The sequence below is a fragment of the Streptopelia decaocto genome, assembly GCF_964273445.1.
Source record: "Streptopelia decaocto genome assembly, chromosome: 4".
In the NCBI taxonomy this organism is placed as follows: Eukaryota; Metazoa; Chordata; class Aves; order Columbiformes; family Columbidae; genus Streptopelia; species Streptopelia decaocto.
In genome coordinates this window covers 29,371,195-29,396,169 of record NC_138658.1, presented here as the reverse complement: position 1 = coordinate 29,396,169, position 24,975 = coordinate 29,371,195, and positions in this window count along the sequence as shown.

Genomic DNA, 24,975 nt, shown 5'->3' with positions numbered 1-24,975 from the left:
GGAAGATCTGTAAGATTTAAGTCCTTTAAAATTGTTTTTAAATTCAGCTTTGTACTGGAGGCAGGGCTCTGAATCTCTTTCTGGCAGCACTGAGATCAGCCCTTTGCATAGACAAAAAATCCCAAAGCAACTTTTTAAAGCCTGCCACAACTCCATGCTGCCTTTCCAGCTACTTCACTGGGCTTTAAAGCACTCCTTTGGTCTACAACTCGATTTTTCTTCTGTAAAAGGGGAATGATGGTGTTTTACCATGTCCTTTACTTAAACGAAGAATTTTTAGGACAGGGGTTCCAGACTCTGGCAAGCCTAACACTCCCAATGGGCAAGTAATTTCCAGAGGTACTTGCCCCAGCACAGCCTACAACCTCGATTTGCTATCACTAAGTCACTAAAATGGGTTCACTGGCCAGAAGTGTAGCTGAGAATTCCCCGCAAAGGCAAAAAGCATCTATTTCCACATTATGGAGCCTCTACTGCACGGAAAACCTAGGCTTTTTGTCAATGTTAGGGAAATGACAACCCTTTTGCCTTCTGAAACATGCTGCTTATTTTTTCCTCTCTGCAGAAGAGTGGGGTTTTTTTGCAGTCCTAGAGTATTGAAAGAATTACACTGCGTATAGATGCAACATACTTTCTACCACACAGGATCAAGTGTAAATGCTCAGAAAATGACAATATCTTTGAACTTCGTAGATCAATCTGACTGAACTACACCCATCACTTTAACTTTACAATACACTTCTTGACATCACAGGAGGAGGGAAGAAAAAGAATAGTGTGGGTTTTTTTAATCAGGCTGATTAGAAGGACTGCTGTGACATCTCTTCCATGGAGTTTCAATAATTCAGTGATTTTCTTTTAAACTGCAGTATTTTGTATATTTTAATATCTTGTTTTATTTGGCTGCCTTTGAATTCATTTCCAGGGACATCTTGTGTTAGAATCCTGGTATTTTTTTGTTGTTGATTTGGTATTTTAGGGTTTTAATGTTTCTAAGAAACCTGAACTGGAAAGAATTTGATTTCATATTAGTAAAATAAATTGAATGAAGGCAACTCAAACAGTTGTCAAAAAAACACCCCTTGTACAGATCTTATTTGTTATGGATCTATTTCTCTCCCTCCAGAGTTAACACTGAAATCATTGTCTCTATTTCTAAACACCTCATACTCATTCACTAGACAAATACAGTTCAGGATCATCACAGAGACTTGCCAGAAAATAAGAGCTGCTTCATTTTCTCCATCTTTTTTAGCTCTTCTAGATCAGTTTAGCTGCCTTGATATCACCTGGGTTATGCTGATTTTCATCAGTTAAGAATCAGTCCCTTGGTTTTCCTTTAAATTCCTGACAATTTCAGTAATATGCAAGTTATGCCAGAATACTAAAGCAGCAGAGTTTCTTCTCTAACCCTGCGCTCACTAGGTAAGCTTTTTCTTCTCTGCTCTCTGAATTTTAATTACAGTTATTCCACAGCCTTGCTCTAATTTCCAATGCTAATTTATAATGAAATCTCTGTATTTTGCTTAGCTTCTGACTTTAGGCTTCTTGCTTGCTGGGTTGCTCTGGATATTGTTAGCCAACTCCCTGCTGAGAAACTCCACATAATTGCAAAAAAAATTTGCAGAGCCCTTCCCCAAAGGTGTTGCAGGTAGAGTTAACCTGAGTCAGGTTTCTACCCCACAACTCAGCACTGCTTGCTCTTTTTGCATTGTCTCCATTTAGCACAGTGAATAAATCAACCACACAATCCTTCAAGAGCACACAAAATTTGCGATAATCTAGGACCTATTTATGAAAAAAGAGTTCATCAAGCCTGTCACTGGAGAAACTGTGCTAGAGGAGTCACTAAAGGCAACAGGATATATGGTGGCAGCATCTAGAAGGATCATAAACCGTTGAAGTTGACAGACAGCAAGCTGACTGCACGAGGTACCCACACATTGCCTTGCAATCCTCTCATCAAGAAGTCACAGTAATTTGGTTTGCTGGCTAACAAGGAGGCTGGAGTCAGGCAGCTTCCCCTGCTCAGTTCACCATGGTGCTAAGAGCAGCCACAATCATAGAACCATAGAATCATTTCATTTGGAAGAGACCCTCAAGATCATTGAGTCCAACCATAACCTTAATCTAGCACTAAGCTATGTCCCTAAGAACCCCATCTCCGTGTATTTTAAACCCCTCCAGGGATGGTGACTCCACCAATGCCCTGAGCAGCCTGTTCCAATGCCCGACAACCCTTTCCAGGAAAAAACTGCGCCCAATATCCATCCTAAACCTCCCGTGGTGCAACTTGAGGCTGTTTCTTCTCATCCTACCACTTGCTACTTGGGAGAACAGGCCAACACCCTCCATGCTCCAACCTCCTTTCAGGTAGTTGCAGAGAGCAATCAGATCTCCCCTCAGCCTCCTTTTCTCCAGGCTGAACCCCCCAGGTCCCTCAGCCGCTCCCCATCATACCTGTGCTCCAGCCCCCTCACCAGCTCCGTTACCCTTCTCTGAACTCACTCCAGTTTGATTTACAGTTAATATTCCTGTCAGCAACACAGGCCTCTGACATGAAAACCACAGTACTCAGTTCCACCTCCTGTTCCCAATAACAAGCGTCAAAGCATCAGTTCCCAGCAGTTTGATATGTGAGGCTGAAGAATAGTTAGATTATCACCGGTTATGCAAACAGCACATTTGAGAGCCTTGCAATGATGTTTTCAGCTATCGGTTATTGCAGCTACAGCGTGGAAACCACAAAAGGGGCACACACTGAATATGCACTACGAAGACATCTACTTTGGAAGAACTGGGCTTTATGACATAATCGTGTTAAAATAATTTTCTTTCTCTCTTGGCAGAGAGACAGTTTTCCACATGCAAATTAATTATACCAAGCTTGATTCACATCAACACTGAAAGAGAGGGTGGGCATAACCATTTTCAGCCCTAATTCTGTGCTGCAGCAAACTCTCACATGCTAAATGTCTATACTACGATAGTTTACCTCTGTAGACAATTGTAACTGATACTGCAATATTTGGTCAGATTTAAGGAAATAATTCATTTTCCCTTTAAAAGATCTGCTGGTATAAAGGGAAATCAAAGTTACAAAAGTCAGTATTTCAACTTATATGGACATGATTTACCGAAGGCGTATGATCAACTTTTCTCTGGAAATTGGGCACGTTGGCAGGTATGCAAATCAGCAACCCACATCGTTAATATCTTCAAAATTATGGCTTAAATCAATGACTGCTGGGAGTGGCGCGACTAAAGTTGTACACAGTTTTACTCTGATTATTTTAATGAAAGGGCAACACAAACATTAAAAGACAAGGTATCATCCCGATTAATGAACTATTTGAAAACAGTGTCATCATTTCTTTGAATCCCACCTTTAGATGAAGCAATCCACAGTTTGTTTGCAGATACTATAAAATAAATGCCCTAAACCCTTATTGCTAGACACTGTTTCAGCATAATACATGCTGGTACCTGACTACTATGGTTTTTTTTCTATAGTTCCAATAAAACTTGGACTAAACATGCAAATTCAAAGTGGCCAAAAACAATAACTCAAGGGAGAATTATAAGGACAGGGCAAGCCTCCCCTGTGTGCTCAGTCCCAAATAAATTCTTCTGCAACCATTTGAAAAGCTGGCATGCGTTTCAGTTACGTACTTAGCATCGTGGAAATGCCTGTATCTGTAACCAGGTTTGCTTCCTCTGCTCCTAAAACTGTAACACAGAGCAGATATTCTGAGTGAAGGCTGATCAACACTGGCACAGGGGCCCAGAGGGGCTCTGGAATCATCATTCTGATTTGCTTCAAATACTCAAAGAGGTTTTAAAGAAAGGCCCACAACCAGCATTATCACACTGTTCACAGTATTTGCTCACCACACAGTGGATTCTATATCAGGACTCTCAAGAAAGGTGGAGGCGAGGTTTCCATTCCTAGTTCCAAAAACCAGCCGAGAAAGCACAGGCGTCTTCTCTTTGGGAATGGATGTACGCTAAACAGAACTGAAACATTCCTTAGCAGCTGCAATGAAGGTTTTTGCAAGAGCAAACAGGCAAAACAGTGTTTAAGGCAACATTTCGCTTGTCCTTTTGAGTGATTTTTTTTAACGTGGTAATCAGAAAAAAGTCTACAACATTTATCACACGAGAAAAATAGGAAATTGGAGCACAATGGCTGAGTAACATAAACCAAGACTTGAGATTCTCTGTGCTGTACTAATGGCTCTGCCACCCACAGCATTTTGACCAGCTACTCATGTGGCTTCATCAACAGGAAGTGCATTCAGATATTCATACAGTGGGGACACATCTCTTAAAAAATAATAAAAAAAAAAAATGAACAGCAGCACTGAGAGCATTCCCATTGACATTCCCATTGATATCAAAAGCAGCATAACATTAATAGCAAACCTGATAATAGCACAGGTGTATAGTTATGCATGCCCACAAAGAATAAAAAAAATAGAGCAGCCTTCTGCTGAGCAACTTGTACTAAAGGTTTATTGATTTTATCTTCCACCACATGAGAAATAAGAGAAGCAAATCAAAGCGGAAGCTAAATGGAGCAGAACTACACAAAACTGGTTCCGCGCCCATCGCCTGAGGCAACCTGCTGCTGAAGAAGAGTATGCCAATGCTAATCAGATGATCTGTTTCCCTTCCTATTAGGCATTCTGCTAACTCAACAGACAGGCATTCACTCTCCTATCCTTCCTCTAGGAATGCCAGCTCAACCTGGGAGGCAGCCCTGCTTGCCCTTGGAGCCACATTTCGATATTCTTGCTAATCCGTGGTCTCGAGTGCAGTCCTGGAAATGCTGAAACCAGCCACGGTACTGAGCACCGCAGAACTGCACTGCCAGCCTCCTGAACTCTGCAAATATCTTGCACTTTGACAAAAAAATATGTCATTCTGCAAGAGTTGAAGACTGCATGCTAAGCCCTGACTGGAAGACAAAGTTACAGCAGGCATGGCAGAGTACGCACTGGTGAGAAAACAGCTACAATTACTTCTGTGAGGGGCTGTGAACTTTCCCTGCACTGAGAACCCAGAACGCCTGTAAATTGGTTTTGCCAGTCACACACTTGCATGCACTTTTATTCTATCCAGACTAAAGCATAAAAAAAAAAAAAATCAAACACAGTAGACTAGAAGAAGTAAAAAAGTGTGCGTGTGTGTGTGTGCGCAGATATATATATATTTTCTATTCAAGAAAATATATTCCAGAAGGAGTAACATTATTCAGCTGCTGAGTCAGACATGCCAGTCACCAAGTCAGATATATCACATACAAGCTCAGACAGGTTGTCTGCTAAATGAGACAGATTATCTATTATGCTGAACACATCAGCCCTTCAACTGGCTCTATTCCCAGCTGGGTCAGATATGCAGCCTGCTCCAAGTTACTACCTACGGATTTACATTTAGTAAACTGCATCTACATAGAGCGTGTTTCCCACCACAATCCATGATAAGGAAAGTCTGATATAATATGCCCACCTGGAATCAAACTCATTGCTGTGTGACAGCCATGAAGAGAAAAATATATCAATTTTGAAACATCTGCTTTCTGGGGACACCCTAAGCATGTAATTGGGTGAACTCACTGTCAGAAAATGTTACCAGGCTGCAGTAGCCACACAGGAATAGCAATTTTTTTTTTTTTTTTCCCCCACAGATGAATATTATTCCCAGAACACAGGAAAAAAAATCCACCAGAATTTCAGCTAGGTGCTAAGAGTCAACAGTTGAAACGAAACAGCAGAATATATGAAGAAAACTAGGCAAAGACTAATTAAGATGTTCTGATGAGATGGGAGAGCAGAGGGAGACAGGGCTGGCTAGGCAGAGGCCAATGGCATCTAGAAATGAAGGATCTTATATGAAGTCCAAGTGGGATGAATCTTTCAGACAGCAAAGAACTACCTAAAGTGTCATGCCTGGTATTGGACTTCTTCATACCAGCTAAGAACTTGTCCCATGGCTTTTGTTTTATGGCAGTACACATCCAGTACAAGTAGCATGGCTTAGCTTCGTAAACCTGATGACTCTGTGGAGAATAAAAAGGTATCAAAAGCTCTATCTGTAGAGCTCCATGAAAACCCAATCACTGGGAAGAGCCCACTCCTTCAGTCCAATTTCCACACACTATGTTGCAGCAGGTCCAATTTTTCAGTAGAGAATAAAATCCAGCTATTTTGCACTGAGATTTGTTATATCGTACAGTAAAATGGCTAGCTGTGCACAAAACACAACAGCAGGCTGTATTTCAGGCTAAAGTCTAAAGATATTTGTTTCAGAGCACAAAGTCTTCTCTTACTGTAATGGGTCGCCTCTTGTTAAAGTAAATTTGTTAGCGCGTCTCACTGTGTGCAGCACAATGAACAACATCTGTAGCTGTTCACTTGGCAATGTGCAGAGACAAACGGTTCTGATGGTCAGGATTAAAAGTGGGCAATGATGGATTTTATGGTGAGCTGGTAATTGAGAAAAAGCTTTGGGAACAACCTCTGCTCAAAGCTCAGAATAGTGGAGTATTTTAATCAGTGCCTTGAAAACAAAACCATTGGCTTTTGCTTGCCTGAACATTTAGAGGCCACTAAAACACTCCCCAAACAAGCTGGCCACAGTGGAATTTACAAAGTGGTCAGGACGTGTATTAACCAGGTCTTCGGTCTAAAAACAGTCTGCCCCAGACTCAGCCTTTCCTGGCCGTTGCATGCCACACTGACAGATCTGGGTGGCAGCAACTGCCAGAGACAGTTTGGCTGCTTTGGTAAAACCAGATGTGCAGAGTATGACCCATTTCTGAATCAACTTCTGAATCACTCGCTGCCATCTACCTTCTTCCATCTCTTCTTGTAAAAAGAGTTGGAAAAGGAATCTCCAGGCATGGAGATGCTGCAGGAAGGCACAGCCCAGATACCATCACCTCTTCCTGCACCACATTTTTCAGTCCACTCACTTATCCTGGGCCAACCTTCACAGGCCTAAAGGTGGAAATCTCCATAATCACTGCTCTGCATTCCCTGTATTCACAGGCTTATCTGTGATTCAAGCTGTCTTAAGGTATGTGGGGTCAGAACTGGTCACCTGTGCCCACCTGGGGCAGGTAAGTTCTTAGGATTTGGGCAAGAAGACATGGGATGGATGTAATTTCTAGATTGAGGCAAGATTTTTCAAAGGGCAAGGACAATTTTGAAAAGAAAGGACAAGTGATGGCAAAATTTACAATATTCAGAGCAAGACGCTTACATCTCATAGACAAAGGGGTTCTATTGTGTACAATTCATGCAGCATCATGTTACAGACACAGGAAAAGGGAAGGGATGAAGAACACTTTACAGAACAGGCAAAGAAAAGCTGGAAACAACTTGTCGTGTAGCACAGAACCTCGATGCACACAACTACAACCACCACAAATAATGTGCTACTTGCTTATAATTTCACAGGTTTGTATTATATTAAACCACTAAGTCCCCAGGAAACCAACACCTGACCTTACCTAAAGACAATTTTGATTCACAGCTTTCAGCTCACTTGAATGGAAGATCTTTTAAGTCTCTTTTTCCACGTCTCCACGAGAAACCTGCAGGAGAGGAACTGGAGAAGTGCCTGCTGCTCAGTGGCATCTGCCTCTATCATGAAGCAAACAATAATCCTTCCACTTCCATCAGCAATTGCTGCAAGATACAACCATCTCTGCAGATACTTATCCCTAATTGTCCCCAGAGGGTACACTCTTTAACTCTGAGGTATCCGTCAACCCTTCAAATCCAGAGTCCTGATTTCATCAAAACTTGATTTGTCCTGCAATCTGAAGCTTCTTTAAAAAGAAACATTCAGGGAACATCTCTCTCCATAAATCCAATCTGAAAGGTCCCTGGGAGGGTAATATGAATGCAGGCTGAAATAAATCATTTCTAATAATTCATGTCTAGCACGACATACGGTTATAACAGCCAGGGAGTTATCCTGAAATGTGAACTCAGTATGCCTTTCACTTCTTGCAAGTTTTACACACTGTATTACTGTGGGGTTGGATTCAATAAAGCTTACTCTTGCTCTTCCAAACTGAAATGTAAATAACACAGGGGAAATAAGTATTTCTCTCCTACACAGCAGCACATAAAAAAATCTTTTCACTGAAAAAAGGACTACAACATTCAAACCTCTGGGTCATTCTTCTTTCAGTGAAAAGACTTCCTAAAAGTATATGTTAATGTTCCCTGACAATTTTTCTTCTTTTAGCCTCTTCCTTCCAGAGCTCTCATTACATCCCTCTTCATTTTTAAAGGTTTAAAATGTTTCCTTTTTTGACAATTATGTTGTTACTTGCCTTTCATCTGACGTCAATATACAACAGCATTACTAACATTATACTAACATTACTAACGTTATACTAACTGGAATACTCTACATATGGTTAAGATCTCTTTTAAAAACACTTGGAGATTGCTATCAAATCTGGCTGTGTAGCTTGGCATTTGCATCTAGCAGAGTCCGTGAAGTCCTAGAACTCTCCTATGGATAGTCCATTATTTGAAACTCAAGAGATGAAGTTTACCTGCTTTCGAGTTATCAAAACCAAGGCACAAGTAATTACACAAAAAGGAGAATACTCCGGGTAGGGTGAAGAGTTACGATTTGGGTAGATTCACAGAAAAGGAACGCTACGGCTTCAAAACGAGTCATTCTTTGCTGCTGTAAGTCCTGTTCGTATCCCAAATAACCCTTTGAGGAGGAATCTGCTTTCTCAGCCACTGTCTCAAAATACCCTTTTTGCTGAGACCACTGTGCCTACAGTACAAGCACCCCTAGGCTGCAATTCTTGGGAAAAACATGGCATCAGCCTGGTCCCTAACAACCCCACAGGTGGGAGCATGGCACAGGGAAATTCAAGTGAATTAGGAACCTTTGAATTGCCTCCATTCTGAGAGTCTGAAATGGTAAGTTTAAGGTCCCATTGGCTTAGATTTTAATTGTATTAATTTCTGCTACTTTTAAATGCTTGTTGGTTTTGCCAAATCGACTTTCCTTATATCAAGGGAATTTAAATGATATGTGAGCTATTTAGGTACACAATATATACTGTCACAGAACAAAGGACATTTGGAAAGCTGAAATTGGATGAACTTTGCAAGAAAAAGCCAGCTTGGGGAAAGTTATTTCTAAGCATCACTGCCAAGTTTAAGTAACATAGTAATGGTATGCGGCTGGACACATAAAACACCATCTGGATAATTAAAATATACACAAAGGTGGGACGTGGACACTTATCATCTGAATGTTAGCGAAGTAAAAATGGTAAAAGGAATTAACCCTTCATGGACACATTCATGTCAGAGACACGAGAGATTGAAAGCACACATACCTCTCCTCTGCCCAAGCACATCCGCAAGTCACACTAACATTTTAGCCACAATTCTGTAATGCATTTAACACTTAACCTAAAACATAGGTTTTGTGCTTGTAAATCTCTAAACTCACCCACAAAGTATGCAAGTGCTTCTTCTTCGAACAAGTTTGCCTGCATATTGTAAGAAATCATACTGCATTTTCTTCATCTCTTTATATGACTGCATACATAGTCTCACATCTGGCAAAAACTGGCCTTATCAAAACCCATGGTGCAACATCACATTAACACTATAAAATCCAGAACTGAACTGCTACCTTTGATAAAAACTTTGACAAATTCCTTATAACTCAGTTCTCCATTCCAAACTTATCAGAAGGTGGCAGTATTTTAAAACATTATTTTAAAAATTTACCAGAGGGGCATTTATTTGCTAATTGACTACTTGTTAATAATGTATTTTATTATTCCCTAATGTTTAAAGGCCAGAAGCTGTAACTCATGGCAGCTGAGGTGCAGTGGATGCAGTAACATGCATTACGCTGCAGTTTTGAAGAGAGTAAATCCATTAGTATGCGGAGATACAGAGAGCTACATTTGCTTTGTTACTGCTTTTATTTGCTGTAAAATATGTCAGTTTCTTTTATAGAAGGGACCACTTTGTAGAATTTCCAAGGTGTCCATAACTTGTTCACGTGTCCAGAAGCAGCCCCTAAAATCAACAGTAAATCAGCAAAGGTTCCTCTAAAAACAGAAAGAATGACAGGAGAATCTTTCTCCCTGAGATTGTTCTTCCATTATATACTGTTGTTCAATTTTAATGTGTTTTTCTCCAATAACTCTAGAAATACCACTCCAGAGTACAAAGAAAGGAAGGTAGAAGTTACAAACTAAAATACAGTTGCTCAAACACACGACCTTCATCGCTCTGTTTTTTTCTGCATAGCTACAGGAATTATAGAGACAAGAGGAACATTTGATTGGTGATTTGTTGAGCGTACTCCCTGTGTCAAGTCACATATGCCAACACGTTGAAGGAAATTATTAAATATCATGAAAATCCCTCATGAGACAAAATTGCAGTGAAAAGATCTGACTCAGAGAGGAAGGAATACCTTGGAATATTTTAAAACAGTTAAGCTGACACATTTACCCCTGTTGCACTTTTAAATCCTAGGAGGTATTATAAATTTTTTTTTGCAATGCAATCAAGTTCTTCTTAACACAGCCCCTTTGCTGAGTTCTCTTCAGACAGCAGAATAGAGTTCAGTTCTACAGCCAGAAGAAAATAAATAAATAAATAAACGGCAGGTGAAATTCTTATGAATATGAATTTCTCAGCTTCCCTCAAATAACGCTAATCGAACTGACTACTCAATATTCTGTGTTTAGCTGGGAAAATGACTTCAGGTACTTGATGTCGAATATAGGTTAAATTCTACCCACATGAAATCAATGCAAACCAGAGATATTTAGCGGATCTAGTCAATGTCTACAGCAAGGCAACTGAGAGCAAGTTCCATCCATCTTTACTTTGATAAGAGAAAATTAGGCAGGCAAACACAGAGTTAAAGCACTGCATGATTTATATCCCCAAATACCACGAGAAGAAAAGGAATTTCTGTTTCTTCTGTTTCTGCTTCTTTTTCTTAAGGGCAATTAAGACTGCCAGCTGCCTGAACAAAAGCAAACAAACAACCAACAACAACAAAAACCACAAACAAACAAAAACCAACAAAACCCCTAACAACAACAACAAAAAAAAAACCCAAAACAAACAAACAACAATCAACCAAGAGAACTCACTATACCTCCTGCTAACATTTTGATACAGTCATTGTCTGACAATCATTTTTGTCAAAAAGTCACATTCTGTTAAACACTTGACAATGGTCTCTGCTTCCTTGTTTTGCTCCTGTAGTGAAGTATGAAGTGAAATAGCCATGCAGGAACACATATATATATTTCCAGGTTTCTTTGGGAAGACCTCTGCCTTGGCAGGCTGCTTTTCCTTGTAACAAGGTGGCCAATTTAAGGTATCGCATGCAGCTGAAAAATTGCGAGTAAACAGCCATTACCAGCAGCAGGCACTCAAAGGGCTTTGACTTGCAGAAGAGAAGATCACAGGCCAACAATAAATTGTTTTCTATTCAGGTGGACTGAAGAGAAAATTAGGGTTCGTGCCCTTAAACTGCAATGATCCTTTGATCTGTTATCTCTTTATAAAATAGTGGGACAGCCGAATACATTTCATTCGTACTGAGAGACAAGAGTTACCCCTGTGCTCAGTTATATCAAACAAAGTTCTATTGAATTGGCCGGGACAAAAGCGCACAGTTAAGTACAGATTTTTCCTGTAATGCCACCTGGTTTCTGAGGCATGAGTTTTGCAAGTACTTCAGCATCACTTTGCTTAGTTCAGGAGCTTGACTCCTGCTTTGATAAGGAAGTCCAGCACACAAAAGTCAATTTGTTTCTGCCTTCGCTTACAGGTTTTCTGTATGGCCAAGTGGTTCATCACACTTCTCCGTGTGCACGGTCAGCTAGGTCTGGACCAGCGGGAATCCCCAAGGCTCTGCAGACACATCTTTAGTAACACAAATTCTTTAAACCTGGATTTAATTTACTGAGGAAAACGGATCTCATTTGGGGTGATGTGACACTAAAAGCCAGTTGTGTTATTTTGAAAAACAACTACAGGCTTCTTCATTTCACAAGCAATCTAGATCATGCCCAGGAAGAAGTTCAAGTCCTCTCTGGACAGCAGTTAATGCTAAAGTGAGTTTTCCTCCCATTTTTCCAATACACTTAGTTCCACTGGAGTAGGGTAGTTTCGCATTGGCATGAAGGAGATTGGAAGAAAACAGCTTTCCAACAGCTTTGCCAGGCGAGGCGCTGCCGGCACACAGCTTGACTATGCTGATACTAAATGCTTTGATTTTCCCCCGTAAATAACAGTGCTTGAGAAAAGAGCTAGGGGAACTCTCTCATTACACAGACTTAAGGAGGCAGGAAGCAAGAGACATCTTACCGGGTAGCTCTCCTTTTTACCACCCTCCTTTCTGTTTTCCTGGATTTGGATTTTTAAAACGGGTTATATTTTGCCTGCGGCAAGTTCTTTTAATAACTGCAATTGTTCTCTCCCATTGTTCTGACTCTTGCAAGCAAATTAGGGAAATTCAAAGGCAATTTTCATGATTGTTTGTTGTCAGTGCCTTATGAATGGCTGTTCTATTTTACTGGGATGTTTCATTAAATAAATAACAAATATGGCACAAGAGTCATCAACAGCCAGATAAAGATCAGTTGATTTTAGTGGAGACCCAGCAGGACTCCCTCCAGTTAGACATAATTGCAGCTTTCATGTTTAAGAAAGGGCAATATTGCTCCCCCCTGTGAGCACACTTCTTTAAAGCTCTCATTCAGCATGTTTTTCACACTCTACCTGGAAATTTGTGCAAAGAGGTGGAAAGCCTCTCCAAGCGCTCCCTCTCTCAGTGCTCACAGAGAAGTTGCAGGCCACAGCAAAGGGTATTCTGAATAAACAGCACCAGGACCTCGTGACATACCGCATGGGAAATAATATTCCAGATGTGAACAACAGACAAGACTACATTTCTGGAAAAAAAATCCAAAGTCAAAGCCTCTAAAAGGACTCAAGTATCCATTTCTCTTGCTCAAAACATCATGCACATGTGTCACTAAGTGGTGGAGAATCAGCAAGATATGCCAAATTATTTCAGGTTCGATCTGGACGGAAGAAAGTGAATATACAAGGCAAACTTAAGCTAATAACTTCCAAATGCTCCTATATCATTGAGGTTTTAACATACAATAGGACTGATTCTCACTTCATCAGCATGCAGGTACTCCTCTGCTACACCACAGTAAAGACAACACAGGTATAAAAGATGACAAGCCTAACACTTTTAGCCTGTTGTAGCTTTTTAAAGCTCTATCAACTACAATCAAATCCAGCCAAGTGGGAGAAGTCTCAGAGACAGCCTAAGTTACACAAAATTAAACTGGACTCAATATAGCCAGCATTGTGCTGATTATCTTCATGGACTGAAGAGGCCCAAAAGCATCAGGTATCTATATGGATGTTCCCAAGTCACTGCTCAAAGTTAGCCACAAGGCAAGACACCTGCAGGATACTTAGCTTCAGATCCAGCACCTGTTGAACTACTTTACTACATACTTTATTACTGTTGATGAGCAAATACAGAGAAACGTCAAGTTTAAGCAAAATACTTGTAACCTGACCCACAATTCACAAGTGGGATCTTCTCTGTTTATCTAATACAACTTGCGTGTCACAGATTTTGTGCAAATCACCTTTGCTACAGGGAGAAATAAAACTCTGAAAATTAAGTGGCCACAGACACAACTTGGCAACCTGTATCATGAGAGTTTTTTCTCAGAGATCTATGCTTATGAGAATTTCTAAAAATCCACAGGCAAAAAGCTAACTCTGGCAGGGGGGGGATTAGCAATCTCTCCTGCAACTGCTTATCCCAAAGCAGCTTGAGCCTGGTACTGGAGAAATTAATCTACTCTCAGCACCAAAAAGACAATGGGAAACTGAAGTGCTAAACTTTTCCCACAGAAGAACCACGGACTCCAACCAAAATAACAATTTTTATTACTTTTACTCCACTTCTCAGAATCCTCCTTCTTTGCTGCCTTTGCAACATGTACTCATGCGCAGCTTGTGCGCATAAGCTTACTCAGCCTCACATTCTCCTGAGCATTCAGAGTCCGAGGACTGTCATCTAGAAGGAGTGTGATTTTCCCCCTTTGCAAAAAAAGGCAGTAGTTCTATTGAGAAAATGCCTATATATATGCTCACTCAAAATAACGTTGACACAGCCGTGCCAACACAAAGGTGGTCAGGAGCCACAAGGACACTCCAATTCTTCTGCCACATAATATCTCACCCAGTCCTGTGCCAAGATTTACATAACTGTGAATTTATTCTCTTTTCTCTGTGTTGTGATGAAATTAGAAAAAGAAATTAAGAAACTGGACTGGTTTTGCACTTATTTGGATTTCTTTTTTCAAAATGTAATCATACATGAAGTAGGAGACCCCTAAGTAAAACAAATCAGTAAAACTCCTTATTGCCATTTAGACCCTGCCATACCTTTGCTTTGTTCTTTCTCACTCTCTAGTAAACTAAATTTATAAATTGAAGCGAAGGCAGAAGACTAATCAATGCTTTCTAGAGCCATTATTGGAAGCATCTGATGATAAACAACTCTGTTAGCAAAAAAACCCAAGTCTTAACACTGTAGCCTTCAGCATTGGCAGTCTTATGCGGGCTTTGCTATCCCAGGTCAATAAAAGGTTAATTTCACAGAATCACAGAATGTTAGGGATTGGAAGGGATTTCAAAAGATCATCTAGTCCAATCCCCGACAGAGCAGGAACAGCCAGATGAGGTTACACAGGAAGGCGTCCAGGTGGGTTTTGAATGTCTCCAGAGAAGGAGACTCCACAACCCCCCTGGGCAGCCTGTTCCAGTGTTCCATGACCCTCACCATGAAGAAGTTTCTTCTCATATTTAAGTGGAACCTCCTGTGTTCCAGTTTGTACCCACTGCCCCTTGTCCTATCACTGGATGTCACAGAGAAGAGCCTGGCTCCATCCTCTGGGGCCTTTCTGACTGGCACACCAGAGAGTTTCTCCACAAGTCAATCTCCTTCTCACACTCTCTGGTGGTCCTCAGTCTCTCAAACTCCTCCTTGAATTCCACCATCATCCTGAGCAGATCTTGCACCTGCTAACACCTCACTCAGGTGGAATGCTGGTCTCCCTTCCCCGGCAGCAGCAGGCTCTGGCACTCTCTGCAGCCAGAGACCTGAATAGCCATGTTTCAGGGTAGGCTCTCTGTATGGGTTGCCACGGTATTTTTGTGACAAGCTCTTTCTGGAGGAGACCATGGTGAGCAGCAGTCTGGGACACTGGCAATAGCTGAGATGGTCTAACAAGCAAGGATGACAACCTCTGCACCCTGCTGCACCACAGTGTGGGTGGTACTCACTCGCTTCACACGCTGGTCTCACCTCCCAGCACCTGGCAGGCAGCAATGCCTCGCTGCCCTCTCTGAGGCTTTTTCAAGGTGAGGGGTGTGATCACCGACACTGTGGTAATGCTCACGCCACATCATCTGCTCTCTCACAAGGATCTGCCAACACGGCTCCAGCGGCGCTGGCTCCGATCAGCTGACCTCATGGACTGAATGCTTTTATTTATGATAATTTTAAAAAGGTTACAGTGTTGGTTGCTGAAGAACCATAAATAGTGGTACACTGATAGAGAAAATAAGACTGGGTAACTGAAGAGAAACAAGGATTCTAAACAGCCTGGATATAACCTTCTTTATTCCAAATGGCACTTTTGCCCATTAAGCATGATTTTAAATCACGCCTGCTTGCCACCCTAATATACAACATCTGAACTACTAAAATGATGTTTTCAGTACAGAGTTTATTGAGCAAGGGCCTGATCCAAAGCTGCTTAATGTAAGGGAATTTTCTTCATGACTGGAAAAAATGAAGCCATGAAACATGGACAACTACTAAAAGCAGACAGAAGACTAAGGGGAGATATAACAGTAATCAAGTACATAAAAGGTTGCAGAAAAAAAGAAAGGGAGTAATCTGTTCTCCACTTCCAGGGTGGTGAGGATAAAAATCACAGGTTTAAGTCACAACAAGAAACACTCTTATTTCACAAGAAAAAAAAAATGTTTCATGCCCATTTTTCTAAAGTGCAGCAACTAGCTACAAGATGAGAAACCCACAAATCCTCCCACCAAAGCCTAAGGTAAGGGATGAGAAAACATCTACTGTATTTTCTTAGCCCTACACCTTTCACTCTGACTTTGATCTTGGCAGTTATTAGCATTAGTGCCCAGGTGGCCAAATAGGCCACCAGCATCCTGGTTTGTATCAGGAATAGTGTGGCCAGCAGGACTAGGGCAGCAACCATCCCTCTGTACTAGGCACTGGTGAGACCAAACCTCAGATCCTGGGGTCAAGTTTTAGGCACCTCACCTCGGGGCTTAAAATGGCAGGAAGACTGTTGGCAGGATCACCCCACTGCTATCTGTATTTCTAATTATTAGACTGTATTTTAAGGAATTATAGAACTCATGGTTCATATTAACAGAGCAACCGTTAAAGATTAACCAACCTTGTAAGCATAGAATCTGTGCATAAGCAGACCTTGTAACCATAGAATCTTTGTACTTAGTAATCATACCCTATTCTTAAAATTGATGTAGATTTACGACATTTTAAAACATGTAACTGAGAAATATGCGAATGGTAACTGAGAAGTAACTGAGAAACATGCGAATGCTGCTTAGCACTGCTTAAAAGATAGCTTGTGTTAGAATAGATGTGGAATATGTTAATGGTTGTCAAGAACTGTAAGGAATATGTAATTTTTTCTGTCAAAGCCATGTATAACCAACTGGTTGGCAGTGGACCTATGGAGGGACACCCCCAGTCCAGCCCCAGTGCTGCATAAGAAATGCTTTCTTTAAAACCCTAAAATGTGGTCTTAAGAGTCCGTTTCTTTGCCAATTTTATGGTATCATCACTACAAGAAAGACCTTGAGATGCTGGAGCAAGTTCAGAGAAGGGAACAGAGCTGGTGAGGGGTCTGGAGCACAAGTATGGTGGGGAGCGGATGAGGGACCTGGGGGGTTCAGCTGGAGAAAAGGAGGCTGAGGGGAGACCTTACTGCTCTCTGCAACTGCCTGAAAGGAGGTTGGAGCATGGAAGGTGTTGGCCTCTTCTCCCAAGTAGCAAGTGATAGAACGAGAGGAAATGCCTCAAGTTGCACCAGAAGAGGTTTAGATTGAATATTAGCAACAATTTATTCCTCGAAAGCATTGTCAGGCATTGGAACAGGCTGCTCAGGGCATTGGTGGAGTCACCATGCCTGGAGGGGTTTCAAAGATGCAGAGATGAAGTTCTTGGGGACATGGATCAAAAGTTGTGAGGAATAAACTACCCCTAACAAAAACCACAATAATTTGCCCTGGCAAATTATTCAACAAAGCTTTGGTATAACTGAGTCTGGGGATTACTCTCACCTCTCAAGAAGAACAAAATGTGGTTGCAAAAATACAGCATTAGCTCCTTGCAGTGGGAGCTCCATGGCCTCTCCAGACTTTCAAGCAATTCCCTTCCACAACTGCCAATGCGTCCACAGTCTGGTCATGTTCTCCCACCCAAGACAAGCAGGGTTCTTGCTCTCCCACTGTGTTCCTTGCTGCTTCCTAGACACCTCCTGTGGCTCAGATACTTGGCTAGTACATTAGATATCTCCTTGAAAAAGCCATGAGCTTCAAACGGACACTGTCTAATGACACATTAAAAATCACAGCAACATATTCCAAGAGATTAAGGAGCTTAATCCTGACTGGAAATGAGACAAACACCACACAACGCCACTTCTGAAAACAGTACTTAAATCTTAGGCAGTACAAGCACCCTTGCAAATCATATCTGAGATTTAAAGAAAGAGACAAAGTGCCATTCTCTAGGAAATTTCATGTCTCCTTTTACAGATGCACTTCCTATTTGAGTACCATTCATATGTATTTCATGAAGAGTTGATAAAGAGTTAATCTGCATGTTAACACATAGTTAATCAGTTATTATGCAGTCCAGTCATTCTGAAGGTTGCTTGTAAGTTCGGCTTGCAGCTGTTCTACCACCTTCAACTGATGAGCTAATAACCTCTGTAATACAGCCCCCCACTGCTGCAGCCACCTATGCCTTCAATCTATCATTTATTGCCTTTTCTAAACTCTAGACCTTTAATATAAAGAATGACCATTTTATGTTTGCTTGCCTGAATAGATATGAGCACTCAGACACATCATTAAAATAATTTCACTGCTAAGCCATACCTAATATTCCAAACAGGTAGAGCAGAATTTAAATTAGGGGGAAAAGAGATGGTGATTCCTTATAAAAAAGCCTTGAGATGTGACAGGAAAAAAGAAAATGGATTTGTACGAAATAAGCCCATAAAAATACAAACTTTTTGAGCTTTGACTAAATTTCAGTTCTCTTTTAGTTTTAATTATAATTTTGCATTATCCTTGCAATTTTTGTGTTCTGCTGGCCACAGAGGCAGAAATACTGAAATACCCTCACTGACATTCTGGGAATTTTGAAGCCAATGCCAAAGTTTAAACAAAGTCAAATTTCTACTCCTCAAGAAAGGACATGCTTGCTACAATCCTAAATTGGCTAAGATCAACGACAACAGGAAATTAAGGCAACTGAGAGCAAAAGGTGAAGAAGGTGGTTATGTTAACAACCCTAAACAAATATATGCATATATACCTTTTTTCGGTGAGGGCTCAGGTCCTGGAGTCATTCTATGGGAGAGGGGAAAAATCCCTTCTCGTGGGAAACTCTGTTCTGGCTACAGTCGCTTCTCCCCTTCTGTGACCCACCCCTTACAGCTGGAGAAGTGCCGAAATTCTGAGAAGGTGTGAGACACAGGAGCTCTGGCTGGGGAATCCTTGAACTCTAAGCGTTCCAGTCTCCAAAAGGAGATTTGACAGCCCTTCTACAGCATCTCCGCTTTGCCTTTCAGTTTACCATGGGCTCTTCTCTGATGGTAAGATTTGATTCTTTTGCAAAACACAAAGCTGTGAAATTGCAGAAATTAACTCTATGCAACATGATCTTCTTGCCTCCTTTTCCACACAGCTGTGAAAATAATGGTGTATTCATGGTATTTTACTTGATGTGTGAAATTTCCAGCACGTAGATACTAATCAAAGCATTCTGTGCTATTTACCCTCTCAAAAGGATTTTGAGCCTCTTCCTTTTAATAGATAGAAACTATAATTTTAGAAGGTGAGGAGTGAAACTTCTCTTCACACTTGAGTGGACAACTCAAGGTGATAAGTGTTGGGAAGCACAGCAATGCAGAAGTATTTTATGCCCAGGTCTAGCATGGCCATTCTGTGCCTCAGCTGATTTAAGGAAAGAGAATTTGAAGCAGAAGTGTAAATATTTTTGGAAACATGCAATTCTTGACAACAATTTATTTTGCTAGTCCAGAAAATTCTGTTAACACAGCTGCAGAAGATGCAATGCAATTTCTCTAGATTTCAAACCTCCTGAGCAACCAATTATGTTGATTGAAAATTGGTGATTTCCTTCACCAATTTCCTGTCAATCAGAATAACATCACAGCACAGAGTCCTAATGAGGATTCATCAGGGTGGATGCACGAGTATTATGAGGTCTTCTTTTGGATTACTTTCCCCTATTCTGTAGGATAAGAGGCTTGACTTTTTTGTTTAAAAAAAAAAAGCCTAGATCGTAAGAGCAAATTATATTTGGGTGATGTACAGGAATTGCACCTACAGGAACAGTTACTTGAGGATAGGATCTTCTCCAAAGGATGTATCTCTTAGATGTAATCCTTTTTACAGAACAGTCCTGTAAAACTGAAAACAAAATAATTTCATAGGACTTCTGAGTCACATCATGGTCTTTAATAGAATTAAATGCTACCACTAGAATTTCAAAGGCAATAGAAACACCTCACTACAGAAACACATGAGATTGTTTGGTTTGTGTTATTTTAAAGAGTACCGTAACAAATATAATTAAAATCTTATGTATTTCCTCTCTGTCTTCAGGGACCCAGGTTTAATAAAAAAAAAAAACAAAACTAAGTCATATTTAACTTCGGATAAAATGGAAACTACCAAAATGTCTGTTCAGTTTCTGCCTGAATTTATCATTGCTCTTTAAAATACCATTGCTGACGGCTATTTCTCTTTCTCAAAAGATGGGGCAAATAACTTGGCGTGTTGCTGGAACTGGGCAGCAGCTCCCAGGCATCCTTATGGCAGCAGCTCAAGTTAATTCTGTGCTTGTCACTGGACCTTGCAAAATTGGATGTCAGATGAAGCAAGTTACAGGCATTTTACTGCTGGAGATGGTGTCTTGCAGCAACGTGAGAGGAGACACGCTGGGGATCACCCCGCATCCACTTTCTGTCTTCTAAGTAGGCTGCTGCACTTTTTTTATTTTGCTTCTCATCCTTAATTAACTTTGCAATCTCTTTTTTTATTAAATGTATCCGTTTCCTGTGGAAGCTGCTTAACAAAATACAACTTCTGAAGTCAAAGGCATAATCTAAGCAGCAGATGACAGGTATGAAAAGTACCCAGATGAGTATGCACACGCTGACAGCAAATTAAAAAAATATTAAAGAAGATATTTACTATCCCTTGGATGGCAGGCATTGCAAATACCAGTACTGGTAGCAGTACTAACCTCTGATTGAGAAGGTAGCTCATTTGCCTCATTTTCAAAATGCATCCATCAATTTTTTAAACAATACTAGAAGTTAAGGTGAAGGTATGGATGTATATCAGTGCAGGTATTAATATATCAACATTAAATAATTTTCAGCATGATAGAAATAATATCGCCACAGAGCCAGCCCCTCCTTTGGTTAGCATGGCAAATTTTGAAAGGAAGAATTTCAAGCCTTAGTAAGAAAAGAGAATCTATGAGACAGTGGAGGAAGAAAACGGGGCGGGGGAACAAAACAGAACCAAAAAAAAAAGAAAAAAAAATAAAATCTCTCTCTGGGTAGAAAGAGTACCATAATCACGCATTTCCTAACTATGTGAACACCTCCCCAGGATCAAAGAGTACATATCCTTCCCCCTTCCCCGAGCTGGATCAGTTTGAGTACATGACCTTAAAATGGTGAGACTCCTTCCACCCAACAGTCCCAAAGCTCCATGGATTCACAGAGGCTCTCACTGCAATATTACAGTTAATTAATAGTGAAAATTTAGGCTGAAGATCTCACTTCATTGTATTCAGTAAGACTCAAGTCATAGATGTTTCTTCATCTGCTTTTCATCTCTAGGAATCACAGAATCACAGAATGTTAGGAATTGGAAGGGACCTCAAAAGATCATCTAGTCCAATTTTTACCACATTCAGTGACTTAATGGATGATCTGGCTTCTAACTGCGTTTGACAACAGCAGAGCACCCTGGAGATACACTCGCTTGTCATAATATATAAAGCTTCTTCCAAATCCATTGTTCGTGGCTTTACACCGTTCACTGCAGACCTTGAAGGAAGACTCTTTTCTTGTCTCATTGCTCCCAGGATGACACTTGAAAGCCAGCAAATGAAATATTGGAAAGCAGTTGCAGAGTTCTGTTACTATTTGTTTTTCTCTAAGAAACAGCATGGAAAATGGCTTCACAGAAAGTTGCTTCAGAGCAGGATTATGAATGCTATTTGCAGAATACCTTAGGCATTAATATTTGACTTGTACAGGTACGCTTGCTAGAAAAAAGATACACATCTCTTGTACAATATTAATCAATGCAGTATCCCAAGATACAAAGCTGCAGAGTCAGACACCTCTGCGAAATACTGGTTCCAGTGAAATGAAGAGAAGCTCAGCTAAACTTCAACTGATATCAGAAATGTATCCTGAGCAGCTCCAGTGCCTAGGCGTCAGGCACCCGAGCCAGCTCCAACCATTCACAAGCAGGTCTGCCAATAAAAAACATTCGCAGTTTCGTTTTAGGGAAATGAAGGCTTTTCTCTTTGGCCACTTGAGTTTTCATCAGGCTTGAGTTTCTGATCACATGATTAGAAAACACAAAAAGAAAACTTCTAAGGAGGTAATTTTTTGGAAGTGAAATAAAAGCAACAGCCCTTTCTCCAGTATTTGCACACACATTGAATACTTGCAAAATGGGAGGTGTTGGCTCTTTTTGTGATTTCACTACTGTAAATATGCAGAAATTAAGACACCCTATTCAGCAGCACCATAAAGCTTTTGACTGCTCTTAAGGACACAAGAAACCTCCTTCCAAAGGGTCTATGAGTGAATGATATATATAGATTTAACTTTTACATATGGTAGCAGGAAAGCTGAATGGCCTTTTCATTTCATACCTGTGGAAATACAATGAGATGAGGTCAAGTTAGTTTATGTATTTTCTAAATGTACTTAACTCAGGCATCTCAAGGATGCAGAATTCCACTCTTCTTTAGGATTTATAAAAGCATCTCCTGTTAATCCCCAGTATTACAGCACACTCCTTCTTCTGTGACTGCAATCATTAATAGTGCATGAAAGTACTGGTTAGAAATGGTCAGGGGAACTCATGTTACTTGGTGATCTTACCTCCTGAACATTGCCTTACTTTCAATGCCCAACTTGCCATCTCTGCTTTTTCATGTTTTCACTTCTATTCATATATGGTGTATACGGATGCACATTTATATACGTAAAAGTTCTGATATTTTTAAAATATAAACTGAACTCTCCTTGCAACCCCAAACACCGTTACCTGGGACCACACTGATGTTGATGTTGGACCAGCCAAACCTGCAGGTGACACTCAAGAATTTCAGATGTGTCATGTCCCTGTCCAGTGACAGGCAGTGTCACAGTCCTCCTCGTCTTCTGCTGGTTAATTAAAACCCCAAGATATGGAAGGAAGGACACAAGCAGGAAACCAACATCTATCAATGCACTCCTTGTGTATTTGTGAAAGCTTTCTCACTTAGTTGTAAACTTGTAATTTAAAAAAATGTTGTTATAAACGATGCAACATACATAAGCACAGTCATTTAGAAAACAAATCTGTAATTCACAGAATGTCCTGAGTTGGAAGGGACCCACAATGATCACCGAGTCCAGCTCCTGTCCCTGGATATGACAACCCCACAGTTCACACCATGTGTCTGAGGGTGTTGTCCAGTCTCTTCTTGAACACTGTCAGGCTTGGGGCTGTGACACCTCCCTGGGGAGCCTGTTCCAGTGCTCCACCACCCTCTGGGTGAAGAACCTGTTCCTAATGTCCAACCTAAACCTCCCCTGGCACATCTTCCTGCCATTCCCTCAGGTTCTGTCATTGGTCGCTAAAGAGAAGAGATCAGCACCTGCCCTTACTCCTCCCCTTGTGAGGAAGCTGTAGCCGCCATGAGGTCTCTCCTCAGTCTCCTCCAGGCTGAACAAACCAAGTGACTTTAGCCACTCCTCATACAGCTTCCTCTCCAAACCCTTCACCAACTTTGTAGCCCTCTTCTGGACACCCTCCAGTAGCTTAATATCCTTTTCATCCTGTGGCACCCAGAACTGCACACAGTGCTCCAGGTGAGGCCGTACCAGTGCAGAGCAGAGCAGGACAATCACCTCCCTGCCTGGCTGGCAGTGTTGTGCTTGATGCACCCCACGACACGGTTGGGCCTCTTGGCTGCCAGGGCACACTGTTGGCTCACGTTCAACTTGCCGTTGACCAGAACCCCCAGATCCCTCTCTGCAGAGCTGCTTTCCAGCATCTTATCCGCAAGTCTGTATGTACAGCCAGGGTTGCCATGTCCCCATGCGCAAAATCTGGCAGTTATTTCTACTCTTGGTATTTATCCTTCATGTTTTACTTAGATTTGCTCAGAAGTTGTAAGAAAACTGCGAAGCAAACCTTTTAAAAAGTTTGATAAATACCTTTCCAAGGAAAAAAAGATAAAAATGCCTGTACAGAAAACTTCAAGCCAGTAAACAAGCCAGAGGGCCATAGGAAGGCTCCATCTCCAGCACACTGTTCCTACCTCTGTCTGCCACAATTCGATGGTTTCCATACGCAGAAACACATACCTGAGGTAAACATTGATGTATACAACACACAAACGGCATAAACACCTACCAACCAATACAGAGATGTTACGCCTCTCTCATATTTGCTTTCTCTTGGGCATACATTTAGAGTGAGCACTGGTGTATGTGTACAGTATGTACAACAGGGTGACATTTGCTGTTAATAGCATGAGCCTTTCATTCTCATTTTGCTTACCTGTCACCACTTCTTAATCACGCAACTGATGCGATTATAGCCTGAGACAACTGCCAAATGCTTAATAATTTGCAGACTTCTCCTCCTTTGCTGCAGCTTTGGAATGCAAGTGGCACAGAAGCAGCTTCAACCCTCCTGACGTGGCCAACTTCTTGAATAATGGCTCAAAAATCAACACCAACTAAAAAAGTGTTTAATTCAAACTTCTGGCATGTGTCCTTCTTTGTTCCTTTGCAGATCTCAAGTAGCATCTTAAGAAAATGAGTAAACAAATTAAGATGGAAATTTAAGGCACAAACTTCCTTCATACAATGAATTCACAGATGATAAAAAGACTTATTTCATGTTAAAATAGTTTCAGAGTCTGAGTAATGTTCAAATAGGAAGGAACACAGGTCAGAGTGGTTACTGCATTGTATTCACCTCTGGAGCTTCAAGATATTGCCTAGTATAACTGAGATCAGTGATGCCAACACCACCATAAATACAGGATAAATAAATATAGGGAAGATTTATCAGACAGTCGGCCAGTGCTAAGCCTATATTTGGCCTTTTGGACATACTTTGCTTCTTATGCTGGTAGTGTTTTGGGGAATCTGAGTAAAAGCCAACAAGCAACTATACAGTTTCCTCCTTATTAATAAACCTGACTCTGATATGTATATTGTTTTTTTCCCTTTCCTATTCTGATGACACCTGAATGCAGGCA